The 17,811-nt window shown below is 46.8% G+C and overlaps 1 non-coding gene across 1 annotated transcript; it reads right to left on the reverse strand.

The window, feature by feature from the left end:
• Positions 1 to 17,676: 17,676 nt before the first annotated feature.
• On the reverse strand, positions 17,677 to 17,811 carry LOC117039773. The gene has a single exon (XR_004425792.1).

Genomic DNA, 17,811 nt, shown 5'->3' on the forward strand with positions numbered 1-17,811 from the left:
AACAGGACATTAAAAAAAACCACCTGTAACAGGACATAAAGGTTTATTTTTCTTGAATGATATGGACTTTTCTCAGTCGGTAAGGAGCAGACAACCTGTCACCCCAAATGCATTATAAGGGTGATACACAGACACACACACACACACTTTCCATCATTGTTACACTTCTAGAAATATGCATGCAGATAGGAGAACTAGAACAGCAGAGAACATTGGAAATGTTGGCTGATGGGAAGTGAAGTCCATTGACGTATGGAGAGCCACCTGGTCCCGAACCCTGCTCAAGATTCTTAATCTTTTCCCCACAACGTATTGATAACATCAATCTAACAAACAGGGCTGTAGAGTTTATTGATATTAAGGTTGCAGTGTGTGTGAAACACTAGGAAAAGCCAAGACACTTACTGTTACCTTTATATATATATATTTCTTTATTACGGTCCAGAGACCCAACAATTCATTAAAAACAGTTCACAGTTTTGGCTGCCCGCCTTCAGGTTATATAAGCATTATGTACAGACTTAGGAAGAGAGATCATTAGTTCTTGCCACCACCGATAAAAACTTCGCCACTGCTAATGTTCTATCATTTATCCGGTCTTCCAGTAGGAACCTGACATAGTAAGCCTCTGATTTCCCCGGGAAAAGTCTTAACAGGGGTAATATCAGTTCATCCCTGGCTTGCTCGAATTTCACACAGTGCAGCAAAATATGCTTTACAGAGTCAATGTCTTGGGCACACGAACACAGTCTGTCCTGATAAGGAACTCCTCTCAATCTGCCATCCAACACTGCAGAAGGGAAGACATTAAGTCTGGCTTTTGTAAATAGCCTTCGGTAATTAGGGACTGTCAAATTTTTGATATAAGCTGCCATCCTAAAGGCGTGCCCATACTGCAGTCCCATTGCCAGCGGACTACAGACTGTGTGTGAGCGACACTGCAGTTCACCGTGTGCAATATCCCAGAGTCTTTGCTTTAGGGTCTTTAGGGCACCTTCATATCCCAGGCAATAGAGTTGGGGGGGTGCCAGGCCAATGGAGGTGGCTTTCCTAGCCATGGTTTTCTTCCAGTTGCTGACATACTCCTCGTTGTTCAGATGTTTATACAGACCCTCTCCAAGCTCAAACACTGCAATCTTGAGCCAGTGTTTTAGTGCAGCCCACCATGCCTTAGTTGTAATTGGGCATTCACCAGCTTCTAACAAAAGTATAGAGTTGGGAACACAGTTGGGTACCTGAAGCAAAGATCGTAAGAATTTTGCTTGAAAGCCATCTATCTTAGGCAGGTCCCCAATATGCCATACATTTGCAGCGTACAGGAGTTGGGGAACGGATTTTGCGTTGAAAACCCTTAAGGCTGCTGGTACAAACTTGCCGCCCTTTGTGAAAAAGAATCTGCTTATGGCTAGCTTTGTGATCTCTGCCTTTTGAAGGGAAGTTTGCCAATGGAATCTCCATGATCTTGTATGGTGGAATGTAAGCCCTAGGTAGCTGAAATACCTAACCTGTTCAAGGTTATGGCCATCCAGCACCCAGTTTGACTGGGAGAAGCTTATTTCGAATGCTAATATTTTTGATTTCCCATAGTTAATGGATAAGCCATTTTCAGTACAATAATCAGAAAACTTCCTTAGCAGATATTTCAAACCTGGTCTAGAACGTGAGATGATGGCTGCATCATCTGCATATAGCAACAAGGGGGTCCGTCTCGTTCCTATTTTGGGAAGGTGTCCGTCTGGGTCCATTAGGCTCTCTTCTAGGTCATTTAAGAATAGGCTAAACAAGGTGGGGGCCAGGATACAACCCTGTCTCACCCCCCTAGTCATCTCAATGTTGTTCGAAAGCTGTCCCTGTCGACCGCATCTGACCTGCAGTTTAGTTCCATTATACAGAGCTTTTATAAGGAAGAGAAGTCTTTTATCCTGCAATATCAAATCTAATTTGGACCATAGCTGGGATCTGGGGATTGAATCAAATGCTGATTTCAGATCCATGAAGGCCACAAAAAGTTTGCTGTGTAGATGCTTATTATACTTTTCGGCTAGGAAGGACAGCATATGACAGTGGTCTGATGTTGAATGGTTCTCGCGAAAGGCTGCCTGGGCTTCAGATAGAATGTTATATTCATTTAGAAACATTGTCAGTTTACTACTGAGGTACCGAGCATACAGCTTCCCAATTACTGAAAGCAGGCTAATTGGCCTGTAATTGGAGGGTACATTTGGGTGGCCTCTCTTAAAGACTGGAACGACTATAGCATGTTTCCAGCTATGTGGTACCTTGCCCGAGTTGTTTACTGTTGTGAAAAGAGCCGCCAGAAGTGGAGCCCACCAGTGCTGATTTGATGTAATCAGTTCCGCTGGGATCAAGTCTTTTCCTGGAGCCTTGCCATTCTTCAGGGTCTCAATTAGTGTATAGGCTTCCTCCACTGTAACAGGTCTCCACTGTGGCAGCAGTGCCAGTTTAGCCCTGTCATCATCCTGGAAGCTGGGAGGGAGGTTTGTGTTTTCCATAAATATATTCCTAAAATGATTCTCCCAAACTTGAGCTGGGATGGCACATCTGGGTGCTGGGGAGCTGTTTTTCATTGAGTCGGAGACCAGTTGCCAAAAGAGTTTAGTTTCGTTATTTAGTGAAGCGTTCAGTAGCAGGGACCAAGAATGTTGTTTATGCTGCCTTTTTTTTAAGGCCAAAAGGGCTTTATACTCTTTTTTCATTTTAAGATAGGATGGAGGTAAGTAATTTAATCTGGCATTTCTAAAGGCCAAGTAGGCCTTCCTTAAAGCTTCCTTCTTTGTACGGCACTCTTGATCAAACCAATAACGCCCTTTAGCTATGCGAGGCTTGCTTGCTGGGTTTATACTAACGGAGACCACATCCTGCAGGGACTCAATAAGATTTTCGTAAGCCATCAGGGAGGATTCTGTAGATGAATTGTTGATAATAATTGATCTTAACTTAATTACAGTTAGTAGATTCAGTCTATTCTCAGCTTCAATCGCTATCTCAGGTGTCCATCTTTTCCTGCACCTTACTGGCTCATTTACTTTGTCTTTATCTATGTCTTTTTCTACTCTGTAAGCACGCTGACTTGTATTTTGTCCAGTAGTGCAGACAATTAGAGGTAGGTGATCGCTTTCAGTTCTACTATCAATGCTGAAATTTTTGATCGATTCGAAAGCCTCCCTGTTGGTGAGACAGTAGTCGACTGTGCTGGCTCCCTTTGTATTTATAAATGTGTACTCTCCTTCTCTATCCCCGGGTAGCGCCCCATTTGCAATGATTAGGTCAAGGCTTATTTGTAAAGAAGCCAGGCAGAAGCCAGCATAATTGATTTGGCTGTCTTTTGAATGTCTGCACGGGGGCGGATTTAGGAGAAGGGCGCTATTTTCCTTTAGCTCTCTTAATACTGGGAATTTTATTTCGAGGCTGTCTTCATTTGAGCCTATTCTAGCATTCATATCTCCCATTATGTAAAATAATGAGCCGGGGTACTTAATTTGGCAGGCGTACAGGAAACTGTGGAATTTGCGCTGTGTTTGCACTGTAAGTGGTGGCATATAGACTGAGATAATAATGATACTCTTGGGTTCCAACTGCAATGTGATCCTCAGCGCCATTTGCTCGAAGACTGAGAACTCAGAGACCTGAGGTGCCAAATGCGTGGCAACCAGAGTTACTAAGCCCCCACTTGGTCGTCCCCTTCCTGACGGTTTGGAGGCCTTGATTTCGTAGGCCTGGTAACCATCCAGAGCTATGTTGTCTGTTGCCCAGGTTTCCTGTAACATTATTATATCAAACCGCGTTATATATTCACAAAATGCCTCATCCCCTAATTTGTTGGCCCATCCCGCAATGTTCCATGAAATAATGTTGAGGCTACTCAATCCATAAGTGGCGTGGCGTTGTTGTGGTGAGGAAGTTGTTATCAGCTCTCCCTCTAATTCAGAGATGTCGCAACCATTCTTTGGATATACAGGGTGTTGTTTTTCTTGGGCTTGAGTTACAACCTTTTCCGATTTTCCCCTCTTCAAAGATATTAGCTGATTTTTAATAACGGGAGCTTCGCTATGGGCTTCGCCGATCCGTGTAGGTTGTGCATGCAACAGGTCAGCAGTTAACTGTCATTTAGGGGGAAAGGTAGTGTCCTTAGGTGGCTGAGAGGACCCCGTGAAGAAGTCAGTTATTTTACTTTGTAGGAGTGGCTCAAGTGGGGGCCGCACTGGCATAGAGTTTAAGGAGGTATAGTCAGGCTGACGCAGATGGACGTTCTCTCTATTAGGTGGAGTTTCTGATACAGACGGGTCACACGCCTCCATGATGTTAGGGGACGATGTGTGGAGGGCCTCCAAGTAGGACCCCGCGAAGAAGTCAGTTATTTTACTTTGTAGGAGTGGCTCGAGTGGGGGCCGCATTGGCATAGAGTTTAAGGAGGTATAGACAGGCTGACGCAGATGGACGTTCTCTCTATTAGGTGGAGTTCCTGATACAGTCGGGTCACACGCCTCCATGATGTTAGGGGACGATGTGTGGAGGCAGGGGCGTTCCTAGCCCCTTGGCCGCCGGGGGCGGGAAGCAAAGAGGCACCCCTGGGGGGCGGGGCATCCCTCCGCAGCGTCACGCGTCCTGACGTCACGACGCATGTCAGGACGGGCTGCGCGTGCGCCAGCAGACCTCCGTGCCGGCGCTGCTTTTTCCCCTTTAAAGTCGTCTTCTTCTGCTGCTGCTGCTGCTACCACCACCACCTTCCCTCCCTCACGCTCCCCTTTCTAGTGGAAAGAACTACACACCCCAGGGTGCTTTGCAGGTCTCTCCCTGGTATTCTGGATGCTGCTCCTGCCGCTGACAAGCGAATGTAATCAGAGAGCTTCGGAGGCAGCCAAGGCAGCGACAGCAGCTCTTAAAGGAGCTGGAGCCGAGGATAGCCTCAGCCAACTTTTTTTTTTTCCCTCCCCCTTTCTGCGAGCAAAGCAAAGCAGCAAAGCGGCAGGACAGGAGGCGAGAGAAAAGGAGGAGGCAGCGAGCAGGGAGGGAAATCGCAGCTGAGCAGCAGCAGCAAAGAGAGAGGGGGAGGGAGGGAGAAACAGTCAAGGGTCTGGTTTGTCTTCGTTTCCTTCGCCCCCACTCCCACCCAGCAGCAGTAAAGAGAGAAGGGGGTGGGGGGGGAGAGAAAAAGAGACAGGGAGCTAGAGAGAGAGAGAGAGAGACAGCGCAAATTCTCCCAGCCTTGCATATTTTCCTTCCAACCCTCCTCCTGGCTTATTCTTTTGTGTGGCGTGTTTGAAAGGAAGGGAAGCAGCCAAAGAGACAAAGGAAGAAAGAAGGAAAGGAGGAGAGCGAACGAGAGTGGGGAGGGGGGAAGGAGGCGGCGTCGTAGAGTCATGTCCACGCCCCGGCAGCACGGACACCTCTCCTCCGGAGGAAAAAAGTCTCTCCCGACAGGCAGCAGCCACCGCCGACGCGGGTTGCTCGCTCAGCCGGTGCCTGCTCAGCCTCTCCGCTCTCCCTTCCTGCTGCTGGGCGGAGCTGCGGAAGGCTGGCGTGACGCGGCGCCCCTCCTCGCTGGCCCACCCCTCCCCTCCCCTCCCCTCCGCGGCTCCGCCCAGGGTGCCCACCCCAGCGCCGAAAATAACGGAAAATAAAAAAAATAAAGGAAAGCACGAGCTGGCCAAGAGAGAGAGTGTGAGCAAGCACAAGCCAGCCACCCCACGCGCCAAGCAAGGTTTTGGGATCGGCTGGGGCTCAGAGTCGCCAATCGCAGGGGCAGGCCCCTGAGTGTCAAACCCCCCCCCCAGGGCGGTACTCGGAGCCGACCGCTCCCCCTCGCTACGCCCCTGGGCGGGGCTCTCTTTCCCTGTCAAGCGCTCTGCCGCTGGTGGAGGGGGCGGAGCGGAGAAGCCCGATTTTGGGCTGCTCCCCCTCCCCCGCCACTCTGCTGCTGGCAGAGCGGCACCGGGCGGCGGCGGGAGGGTGGGCTGGCCAGCGCCCCCTCCATTTTGGCGCTCTAGGCACCGGCCCTGGTGACGGAGGGAGCGGCGGCTCGTGGGAGTGGCGAGAGGGGCCGCCGCTTGTCACCCCAACCCGCCACTTATCACTCTGTCACTGGGGGCGTACCGCCCCTACCGCCCCTCCCCAACGACGCCCCTGTGTGGAGGGCCTCCAAGTAGAGTCGTCGGTCTTTAAGGGCTTGTGTATCAGTTCTCACAGGGATGGCAGAGGCAGGCCCCCTAGTAGGCCAACCAGATGTAGTTGAGATGATCTGATTTATATGTCCTGCAGGATCTTCAATCAACACGGTGTTAACTCTCAGGGCTGGGGCAGCATCCTCCTGTGTTTGTCTCGATATCAGAGGAGACTGTAGATCTAGAACTGCCTCTGGGGCTAAGCAAGGAGAATTCACTAATGCATCCGCTCTTTGTATGTCGGTAGAGTAGGAAGACTCCAGTTCCGGCATAGAGGAGTAGGATGGCAATGATTTATTGGGAGAGGTAGGATTTTGAACATCATTCTTTGGCTCGTTATCCAAGAGGGATGAATGAAGATCTATTAATGGTGGAGATAGCTGTCCAGCTTGAGGTATGGGGCGAGGATCTGTTTCCTGGGGAGAGGCCCTGGCACCCAGCAAGGGTGTCGCACACTTTGGCATAGGGCTTTGAGGGATTAACTCATCCATTTCCATGGAACACGGTTCTGCTGAATTGGGGTGATTGATGTTCATGAACGATTTAGTGTAGAAGATGTGCAAGAGCTGTTGTTTAAGTGAGTCCAGCCTACAGATTATTTCCTGTTGTTCGGTTGATGGTAGCTCACCAAAAGAGGCGATAAGACATCTTTCCTCCGGGGGTGTCCAGTGGTTGTCCTCACAGCTATGATTCTTTGCTACTACAGTGGAAGCATGGGACATGGATTGTTGCGGGACATACGTGTCTAAGGTAGGTGGCTCAGGGTCCCGGATTGTATCTGGGATAATAAATGAGGGGGTCTTATCAGGTGATCTATCGATTAGGAGTGGTTTTATCTTGGAATCGGTGAAAACTCTTGTTGGTATAATGCCGCAACTTGCCAGGAATGCTTTCCGCCTGATGGAGATAGAGGGAATCCTTGAGGAATAAAAAGCGAGCATTACTTTCTGGTGTCTGCGCTGATAGTTCAGTGGTAGCACTGCAATAAGGTCAACTTGAGATGATACCATGTTTAGAAGTTTACTTAGCTGCTCTTTAACACCACGCAAGGTACCCCACCGCGGAGACCCATCCCAGATAGTGAGGCATAGTTTCCTTGGTTGCAGGATCAGCGATTGGTGGGACAATAGGGGATTAAGTTGAAACTTAAGGTTATCCAGTTCTTTGTTACTCGAAGGGAGGTATCGCTGTCTGCCTGGAACATCTGTTGCCACAGATTGGGCTGCCTTCGACGGAGGGAGAATGATTTTTTGTTGAAGTTTGCAGAATTGCGAGGATAGTCCATCGAGTCTTTCAAAAATACAGTGAAGAGTTCTGATTATTAGATGGAGCTGTTCCCAACTAGTACAATCCCTCCGTTCAATTTCTGGACCTGACGCCAGGGGGGATCCATCCCCTGTATCTTTCCCATTTACATTAATAGTCTGTGGAGTATTCAAATCCTCCGCTAGAGTAGCCACCTCGTTATCACAGACATCACAGACATCTTTAAGGGGAGAGAACCTGTTTTTTATTGGCACCATGAAGGTCAGTTTACTAAAAGAGTCCTCCAATTTAGCTTGTTTAGGAGCTGGTGCTGAGACTACTTCCTCTGGGTCTCTGCAGCGTTTACTAGTAGGTATCATAATGAAGTGGGATGAAAGCCAAAACGACAAGAAAGACGAGAAGAGAGATAAAAGCCCAACTTCATAAAACTAAAATCAAGATAAAGAAGGGAGTTGACGAGTAGCGACGAGTAGCGGCTATCGGCTGGCAGCCAGCCCAGGGTGTCTCGTGGAAGCTTATAAGTGTTATCGGTAAAATTCCATAGGAAGGTAAGGATAATGATTAAAATTAGCGAAATTAAAAGCCGTTTACTTCCCTGGGAGCAGTGGGCGATACTTACCGCTCGTGTTATCTCAAGAGCTCCGAAGCATTTTTGACCTCTCTCTGCTGCGGCTTGCTGTTACTTGCTTCCTTTTTCTGCAATGGAATACCTAAAACAAGAAGAGCTCCCAAAGCTGACTGTTTTCTCTTGATCCATAAAACATTTCTTTGAGGTTCAAACTTATCCAAGCCATTTTCTGATTCATCAATTCAAAATTTAAAAGAATTGTCTTTTGTTCCTGGGTGGTGCCCGGATCTAAAGCCAGTTTGAAAACGAAAGCGAGCATGGTCGAAGGAGATAAAGGGTGTCAAGTGTCAGTAATTTTCCATCCTCGACTGTTAGTTTCTCAGCGCCATTTTCCCCTGAGGCAGAGTGCCAAGAAAGACCCAGAAGTCACAAAAGAGATATTTCCATAGTCTTCAATCCCCTCGCAGGGACTTAATCCGTCTCAATTATCACAGTACTTCAAAGCAACATTGTAATTAGCAATGCAGCTGCAGTTTCTTAAGACTTAGTTATCTTCTCTGCACAACAAAGGGAAGGGACGGGCTTCCTTTTGACATCCCTCCCGGTTGCCAATTGTTAAATTATAATCCAATTAATTCCGTACTTACTGCAGCCAGGATTTTTTCTTTTTTTTTTCTTTAAATTGCCAGGAAATGCTTGGTGCTCGAGTCTGGCGAAATCGCTGCTTTGATCTCCAGGGGGGTGCATCCGTCTCTTCAGTCCCGTGTCGGAGCTCCGCTCGCTTGATTTCCCCCCCTTACGAGGGTCAATCAAGAGCAGAGACGGCACGTCTGGGACCCACGAGACCACGGTCCACGGGACGCTCTTCCCGTGGCTTTAAGGGGCCCTTGGCGCAGGCAAGGAAACCCCTAGAACCCCTCGGAGGGCCGGAGCTGTTCAGCTCCCGTCCGCCATCAACCGGCACCAAACAGGAAGCCCTCTTTCTCCAGCTCTGTGGCTGTAGCCAAAGTGATTTGGGTGATCAGAGGCTCCACTGAATGATTCTCTTTCACGCCACACAACACCTGTAACAGGACATTAAAAAAAAACAACCACCTGTAACAGGACATAAAGGTTTATTTTTCTTGAATGATATGGACTTTTCTCAGTCGGTAAGGAGCAGACAACCTGTCACCCCAAATGCATTATAAGGGTGATACACAGACACACACACACACACTTTCCATCATTGTTACACTTCTAGAAATATGCATGCGGATAGGAGAACTAGAACAGCAGAGAACATTGGAAATGTTGGCTGATGGGAAGTGAAGTCCATTGACGTATGGAGAGCCACCTGGTCCCGAACCCTGCTCAAGATTCTTAATCTTTTCCCCACAACGTATTGATAACATCAATCTAACAAACAGGGCTGTAGAGTTTATTGATATTAAGGTTGCAGTGTGTGTGAAACACTAGGAAAAGCCAAGACACTTACTGTTACCTTTATATATATATATTTCTTTATTACGGTCCAGAGACCCAACAATTCATTAAAAACAGTTCACAGTTTTTGGCTGCCCGCCTTCAGGTTATATAAGCATTATGTACAGACCTAGGAAGAGAGATCATTAGTTCTTGCCACCACCGATAAAAACTTCGCCACTGCTAATGTTCTATCATTTATCCGGTCTTCCAGTAGGAACCTGACATAGTAAGCCTCTGATTTCCCCGGGAAAAGTCTTAACAGGGGTAATATCAGTTCATCCCTGGCTTGCTCGAATTTCACACAGTGCAGCAAAATATGCTTTACAGAGTCAATGTCTTGGGCACACGAACACAGTCTGTCCTGATAAGGAACTCCTCTCAATCTGCCATCCAACACTGCAGAAGGGAAGACATTAAGTCTGGCTTTTGTAAATAGCCTTCGGTAATTAGGGACTGTCAAATTTTTGATATAAGCTGCCATCCTAAAGGCGTGCCCATACTGCAGTCCCATTGCCAGCGGACTACAGACTGTGTGTGAGCGACACTGCAGTTCACCGTGTGCAATATCCCAGAGTCTTTGCTTTAGGGTCTTTAGGGCACCTTCATATCCCAGGCAATAGAGTTGGGGGGGTGCCAGGCCAATGGAGGTGGCTTTCCTAGCCATGGTTTTCTTCCAGTTGCTGACATACTCCTCGTTGTTCAGATGTTTATACAGACCCTCTCCAAGCTCAAACACTGCAATCTTGAGCCAGTGTTTTAGTGCAGCCCACCATGCCTTAGTTGTAATTGGGCATTCACCAGCTTCTAACAAAAGTATAGAGTTGGGAACACAGTTGGGTACCTGAAGCAAAGATCGTAAGAATTTTGCTTGAAAGCCATCTATCTTAGGCAGGTCCCCAATATGCCATACATTTGCAGCGTACAGGAGTTGGGGAACGGATTTTGCGTTGAAAACCCTTAAGGCTGCTGGTACAAACTTGCCGCCCTTTGTGAAAAAGAATCTGCTTATGGCTAGCTTTGTGATCTCTGCCTTTTGAAGGGAAGTTTGCCAATGGAATCTCCATGATCTTGTATGGTGGAATGTAAGCCCTAGGTAGCTGAAATACCTAACCTGTTCAAGGTTATGGCCATCCAGCACCCAGTTTGACTGGGAGAAGCTTATTTCGAATGCTAATATTTTTGATTTCCCATAGTTAATGGATAAGCCATTTTCAGTACAATAATCAGAAAACTTCCTTAGCAGATATTTCAAACCTGGTCTAGAACGTGAGATGATGGCTGCATCATCTGCATATAGCAACAAGGGGGTCCGTCTCGTTCCTATTTTGGGAAGGTGTCCGTCTGGGTCCATTAGGCTCTCTTCTAGGTCATTTAAGAATAGGCTAAACAAGGTGGGGGCCAGGATACAACCCTGTCTCACCCCCCTAGTCATCTCAATGTTGTTCGAAAGCTGTCCCTGTCGACCGCATCTGACCTGCAGTTTAGTTCCATTATACAGAGCTTTTATAAGGAAGAGAAGTCTTTTATCCTGCAATATCAAATCTAATTTGGACCATAGCTGGGATCTGGGGATTGAATCAAATGCTGATTTCAGATCCATGAAGGCCACAAAAAGTTTGCTGTGTAGATGCTTATTATACTTTTCGGCTAGGAAGGACAGCATATGACAGTGGTCTGATGTTGAATGGTTCTCGCGAAAGGCTGCCTGGGCTTCAGATAGAATGTTATATTCATTTAGAAACATTGTCAGTTTACTACTGAGGTACCGAGCATACAGCTTCCCAATTACTGAAAGCAGGCTAATTGGCCTGTAATTGGAGGGTACATTTGGGTGGCCTCTCTTAAAGACTGGAACGACTATAGCATGTTTCCAGCTATGTGGTACCTTGCCCGAGTTGTTTACTGTTGTGAAAAGAGCCGCCAGAAGTGGAGCCCACCAGTGCTGATTTGATGTAATCAGTTCCGCTGGGATCAAGTCTTTTCCTGGAGCCTTGCCATTCTTCAGGGTCTCAATTAGTGTATAGGCTTCCTCCACTGTAACAGGTCTCCACTGTGGCAGCAGTGCCAGTTTAGCCCTGTCATCATCCTGGAAGCTGGGAGGGAGGTTTGTGTTTTCCATAAATATATTCCTAAAATGATTCTCCCAAACTTGAGCTGGGATGGCACATCTGGGTGCTGGGGAGCTGTTTTTCATTGAGTCGGAGACCAGTTGCCAAAAGAGTTTAGTTTCGTTATTTAGTGAAGCGTTCAGTAGCAGGGACCAAGAATGTTGTTTATGCTGCCTTTTTTTTAAGGCCAAAAGGGCTTTATACTCTTTTTTCATTTTAAGATAGGATGGAGGTAAGTAATTTAATCTGGCATTTCTAAAGGCCAAGTAGGCCTTCCTTAAAGCTTCCTTCTTTGTACGGCACTCTTGATCAAACCAATAACGCCCTTTAGCTATGCGAGGCTTGCTTGCTGGGTTTATACTAACGGAGACCACATCCTGCAGGGACTCAATAAGATTTTCGTAAGCCATCAGGGAGGATTCTGTAGATGAATTGTTGATAATAATTGATCTTAACTTAATTACAGTTAGTAGATTCAGTCTATTCTCAGCTTCAATCGCTATCTCAGGTGTCCATCTTTTCCTGCACCTTACTGGCTCATTTACTTTGTCTTTATCTATGTCTTTTTCTACTCTGTAAGCACGCTGACTTGTATTTTGTCCAGTAGTGCAGACAATTAGAGGTAGGTGATCGCTTTCAGTTCTACTATCAATGCTGAAATTTTTGATCGATTCGAAAGCCTCCCTGTTGGTGAGACAGTAGTCGACTGTGCTGGCTCCCTTTGTATTTATAAATGTGTACTCTCCTTCTCTATCCCCGGGTAGCGCCCCATTTGCAATGATTAGGTCAAGGCTTATTTGTAAAGAAGCCAGGCAGAAGCCAGCATAATTGATTTGGCTGTCTTTTGAATGTCTGCACGGGGGCGGATTTAGGAGAAGGGCGCTATTTTCCTTTAGCTCTCTTAATACTGGGAATTTTATTTCGAGGCTGTCTTCATTTGAGCCTATTCTAGCATTCATATCTCCCATTATGTAAAATAATGAGCCGGGGTACTTAATTTGGCAGGCGTACAGGAAACTGTGGAATTTGCGCTGTGTTTGCACTGTAAGTGGTGGCATATAGACTGAGATAATAATGATACTCTTGGGTTCCAACTGCAATGTGATCCTCAGCGCCATTTGCTCGAAGACTGAGAACTCAGAGACCTGAGGTGCCAAATGCGTGGCAACCAGAGTTACTAAGCCCCCACTTGGTCGTCCCCTTCCTGACGGTTTGGAGGCCTTGATTTCGTAGGCCTGGTAACCATCCAGAGCTATGTTGTCTGTTGCCCAGGTTTCCTGTAACATTATTATATCAAACCGCGTTATATATTCACAAAATGCCTCATCCCCTAATTTGTTGGCCCATCCCGCAATGTTCCATGAAATAATGTTGAGGCTACTCAATCCATAAGTGGCGTGGCGTTGTTGTGGTGAGGAAGTTGTTATCAGCTCTCCCTCTAATTCAGAGATGTCGCAACCATTCTTTGGATATACAGGGTGTTGTTTTTCTTGGGCTTGAGTTACAACCTTTTCCGATTTTCCCCTCTTCAAAGATATTAGCTGATTTTTAATAACGGGAGCTTCGCTATGGGCTTCGCCGATCCGTGTAGGTTGTGCATGCAACAGGTCAGCAGTTAACTGTCATTTAGGGGGAAAGGTAGTGTCCTTAGGTGGCTGAGAGGACCCCGTGAAGAAGTCAGTTATTTTACTTTGTAGGAGTGGCTCAAGTGGGGGCCGCACTGGCATAGAGTTTAAGGAGGTATAGACAGGCTGACGCAGATGGACGTTCTCTCTATTAGGTGGAGTTTCTGATACAGACGGGTCACACGCCTCCATGATGTTAGGGGACGATGTGTGGAGGGCCTCCAAGTAGGACCCCGCGAAGAAGTCAGTTATTTTACTTTGTAGGAGTGGCTCGAGTGGGGGCCGCATTGGCATAGAGTTTAAGGAGGTATAGACAGGCTGACGCAGATGGACGTTCTCTCTATTAGGTGGAGTTTCTGATACAGTCGGGTCACACGCCTCCATGATGTTAGGGGACGATGTGTGGAGGGCCTCCAAGTAGAGTCGTCGGTCTTTAAGGGCTTGTGTATCAGTTCTCACAGGGATGGCAGAGGCAGGCCCCCTAGTAGGCCAACCAGATGTAGTTGAGATGATCTGATTTATATGTCCTGCAGGATCTTCAATCAACACGGTGTTAACTCTCAGGGCTGGGGCAGCATCCTCCTGTGTTTGTCTCGATATCAGAGGAGACTGTAGATCTAGAACTGCCTCTGGGGCTAAGCAAGGAGAATTCACTAATGCATCCGCTCTTTGTATGTCGGTAGAGTAGGAAGACTCCAGTTCCGGCATAGAGGAGTAGGATGGCAATGATTTATTGGGAGAGGTAGGATTTTGAACATCATTCTTTGGCTCGTTATCCAAGAGGGATGAATGAAGATCTATTAATGGTGGAGATAGCTGTCCAGCTTGAGGTATGGGGCGAGGATCTGTTTCCTGGGGAGAGGCCCTGGCACCCAGCAAGGGTGTCGCACACTTTGGCATAGGGCTTTGAGGGATTAACTCATCCATTTCCATGGAACACGGTTCTGCTGAATTGGGGTGATTGATGTTCATGAACGATTTAGTGTAGAAGATGTGCAAGAGCTGTTGTTTAAGTGAGTCCAGCCTACAGATTATTTCCTGTTGTTCGGTTGATGGTAGCTCACCAAAAGAGGCGATAAGACATCTTTCCTCCGGGGGTGTCCAGTGGTTGTCCTCACAGCTATGATTCTTTGCTACTACAGTGGAAGCATGGGACATGGATTGTTGCGGGACATACGTGTCTAAGGTAGGTGGCTCAGGGTCCCGGATTGTATCTGGGATAATAAATGAGGGGGTCTTATCAGGTGATCTATCGATTAGGAGTGGTTTTATCTTGGAATCGGTGAAAACTCTTGTTGGTATAATGCCGCAACTTGCCAGGAATGCTTTCCGCCTGATGGAGATAGAGGGAATCCTTGAGGAATAAAAAGCGAGCATTACTTTCTGGTGTCTGCGCTGATAGTTCAGTGGTAGCACTGCAATAAGGTCAACTTGAGATGATACCATGTTTAGAAGTTTACTTAGCTGCTCTTTAACACCACGCAAGGTACCCCACCGCGGAGACCCATCCCAGATAGTGAGGCATAGTTTCCTTGGTTGCAGGATCAGCGATTGGTGGGACAATAGGGGATTAAGTTGAAACTTAAGGTTATCCAGTTCTTTGTTAATCGAAGGGAGGTATCGCTGTCTGCCTGGAACATCTGTTGCCACAGATTGGGCTGCCTTCGACGGAGGGAGAATGATTTTTTGTTGAAGTTTGCAGAATTGCGAGGATAGTCCATCGAGTCTTTCAAAAATACAGTGAAGAGTTCTGATTATTAGATGGAGCTGTTCCCAACTAGTACAATCCCTCCGTTCAATTTCTGGACCTGACGCCAGGGGGGATCCATCCCCTGTATCTTTCCCATTTACATTAATAGTCTGTGGAGTATTCAAATCCTCCGCTAGAGTAGCCACCTCGTTATCACAGACATCACAGACATCTTTAAGGGGAGAGAACCTGTTTTTTATTGGCACCATGAAGGTCAGTTTACTAAAAGAGTCCTCCAATTTAGCTTGTTTAGGAGCTGGTGCTGAGACTACTTCCTCTGGGTCTCTGCAGCGTTTACTAGTAGGTATCATAATGAAGTGGGATGAAAGCCAAAACGACAAGAAAGACGAGAAGAGAGATAAAAGCCCAACTTCATAAAACTAAAACCAAGATAAAGAAGGGAGTTGACGAGTAGCGACGAGTAGCGGCTATCGGCTGGCAGCCAGCCCAGGGTGTCTCGTGGAAGCTTATAAGTGTTATCGGTAAAATTCCATAGGAAGGTAAGGATAATGATTAAAATTAGCGAAATTAAAAGCCGCTTACTTCCCTGGGAGCAGTGGGCGATACTTACCGCTCGTGTTATCTCAAGAGCTCCGAAGCATTTTTGACCTCTCTCTGCTGCGGCTTGCTGTTACTTGCTTCCTTTTTCTGCAATGGAATACCTAAAACAAGAAGAGCTCCCAAAGCTGACTGTTTTCTCTTGATCCATAAAACATTTCTTTGAGGTTCAAACTTATCCAAGCCATTTTCTGATTCATCAATTCAAAATTTAAAAGAATTGTCTTTTGTTCCTGGGTGGTGCCCGGATCTAAAGCCAGTTTGAAAACGAAAGCGAGCATGGTCGAAGGAGATAAAGGGTGTCAAGTGTCAGTAATTTTCCATCCTCGACTGTTAGTTTCTCAGCGCCATTTTCCCCTGAGGCAGAGTGCCAAGAAAGACCCAGAAGTCACAAAAGAGATATTTCCATAGTCTTCAATCCCCTCGCAGGGACTTAATCCGTCTCAATTATCACAGTACTTCAAAGCAACATTGTAATTAGCAATGCAGCTGCAGTTTCTTAAGACTTAGTTATCTTCTCTGCACAACAAAGGGAAGGGACGGGCTTCCTTTTGACATCCCTCCCGGTTGCCAATTGTTAAATTATAATCCAATTAATTCCGTACTTACTGCAGCCAGGATTTTTTCTTTTTTTTTCTTTAAATTGCCAGGAAATGCTTGGTGCTCGAGTCTGGCGAAATCGCTGCTTTGATCTCCAGGGGGGTGCATCCGTCTCTTCAGTCCCGTGTCGGAGCTCCGCTCGCTTGATTTCCCCCCCTTACGAGGGTCAATCAAGAGCAGAGACGGCACGTCTGGGACCCACGAGACCACGGTCCACGGGACGCTCTTCCCGTGGCTTTAAGGGGCCCTTGGCGCAGGCAAGGAAACCCCTAGAACCCCTCGGAGGGCCGGAGCTGTTCAGCTCCCGTCCGCCATCAACCGGCACCAAACAGGAAGCCCTCTTTCTCCAGCTCTGTGGCTGTAGCCAAAGTGATTTGGGTGATCAGAGGCTCCACTGAATGATTCTCTTTCACGCCACACAACACCTGTAACAGGACATTAAAAAAAAACAACCACCTGTAACAGGACATAAAGGTTTATTTTTCTTGAATGATATGGACTTTTCTCAGTCGGTAAGGAGCAGACAACCTGTCACCCCAAATGCATTATAAGGGTGATACACAGACACACACACACACACTTTCCATCATTGTTACACTTCTAGAAATATGCATGCAGATAGGAGAACTAGAACAGCAGAGAACATTGGAAATGTTGGCTGATGGGAAGTGAAGTCCATTGACGTATGGAGAGCCACCTGGTCCCGAACCCTGCTCAAGATTCTTAATCTTTTCCCCACAACGTATTGATAACATCAATCTAACAAACAGGGCTGTAGAGTTTATTGATATTAAGGTTGCAGTGTGTGTGAAACACTAGGAAAAGCCAAGACACTTACTGTTACCTTTGCATTTTTGACCTCTCTCTGCTGCGGCTTGCTGTTACTTGCTTCCTTTTTCTGCAATGGAATACCTAAAACAAGAAGAGCTGCAGGGTTCTGAAAAGCTCATCAAAACAAGGAAGGACAAGTCAGAGAAGTTTCTCAAAAGCTTTCTGTGGGGATACATCCCAGATATTTGGGGAGGGTTCAGTGATAGAGCATCTGCTTTGCACGCTGAAAGTCCAAGGTTTAATCCCTGGCATTTCCAGTTAGGGCTGGGATAGAACCTTGTCTAAAGAAATCTTAGAGTGCTGCTTCCAGTCAGTGTACAGAATATTGAGCTAGATGGACCAATGGCTGACTTAGTATGAGGCAGCTTCCTATGTTCCTGGAGAAAGAAACATGTTGAAAGTTCAATTTGGGCCAAGAAGAAAATGCAGAAGTTGTCGCTGTATGGATTGCTTGACGTTTCACTCCCTAAATCCACAACTACTTGCTACCTCACTCACCTGTGCTCACAGCGGGCCGAGATATCTGTGGTATTTTGGTCAGAGCAGCAGCAGTGGCCCTTGTAGCTCTTCTAGCGGCAGTAGTGGAAGTTGAAGGCTGCACCCCTGAAATGAGGGAGGAGAGAAAGGGGGGGAAGATGATGTGTACTCTTTAAAACATTTCACATTCTGGGCGTAAGCACAACCTACTCAGAATCAAGTCCCACTGTGTTTTAGCATAGCCTGTACGTGGCATTAATTCACAGAAGACCTGATAACTGGACAGGACCTGCCGTGGGAGCCAAGAGATTTCTGTATGTGGCTGTTGAGAGTCACACTCATACGATTAACAAATGCAACCAATTCCAACTGCAGCCAC

The sequence above is a fragment of the Lacerta agilis genome, chromosome 18 (genome assembly GCF_009819535.1).
Source record: "Lacerta agilis isolate rLacAgi1 chromosome 18, rLacAgi1.pri, whole genome shotgun sequence".
Lineage (NCBI taxonomy): Eukaryota > Metazoa > Chordata > Lepidosauria > Squamata > Lacertidae > Lacerta > Lacerta agilis.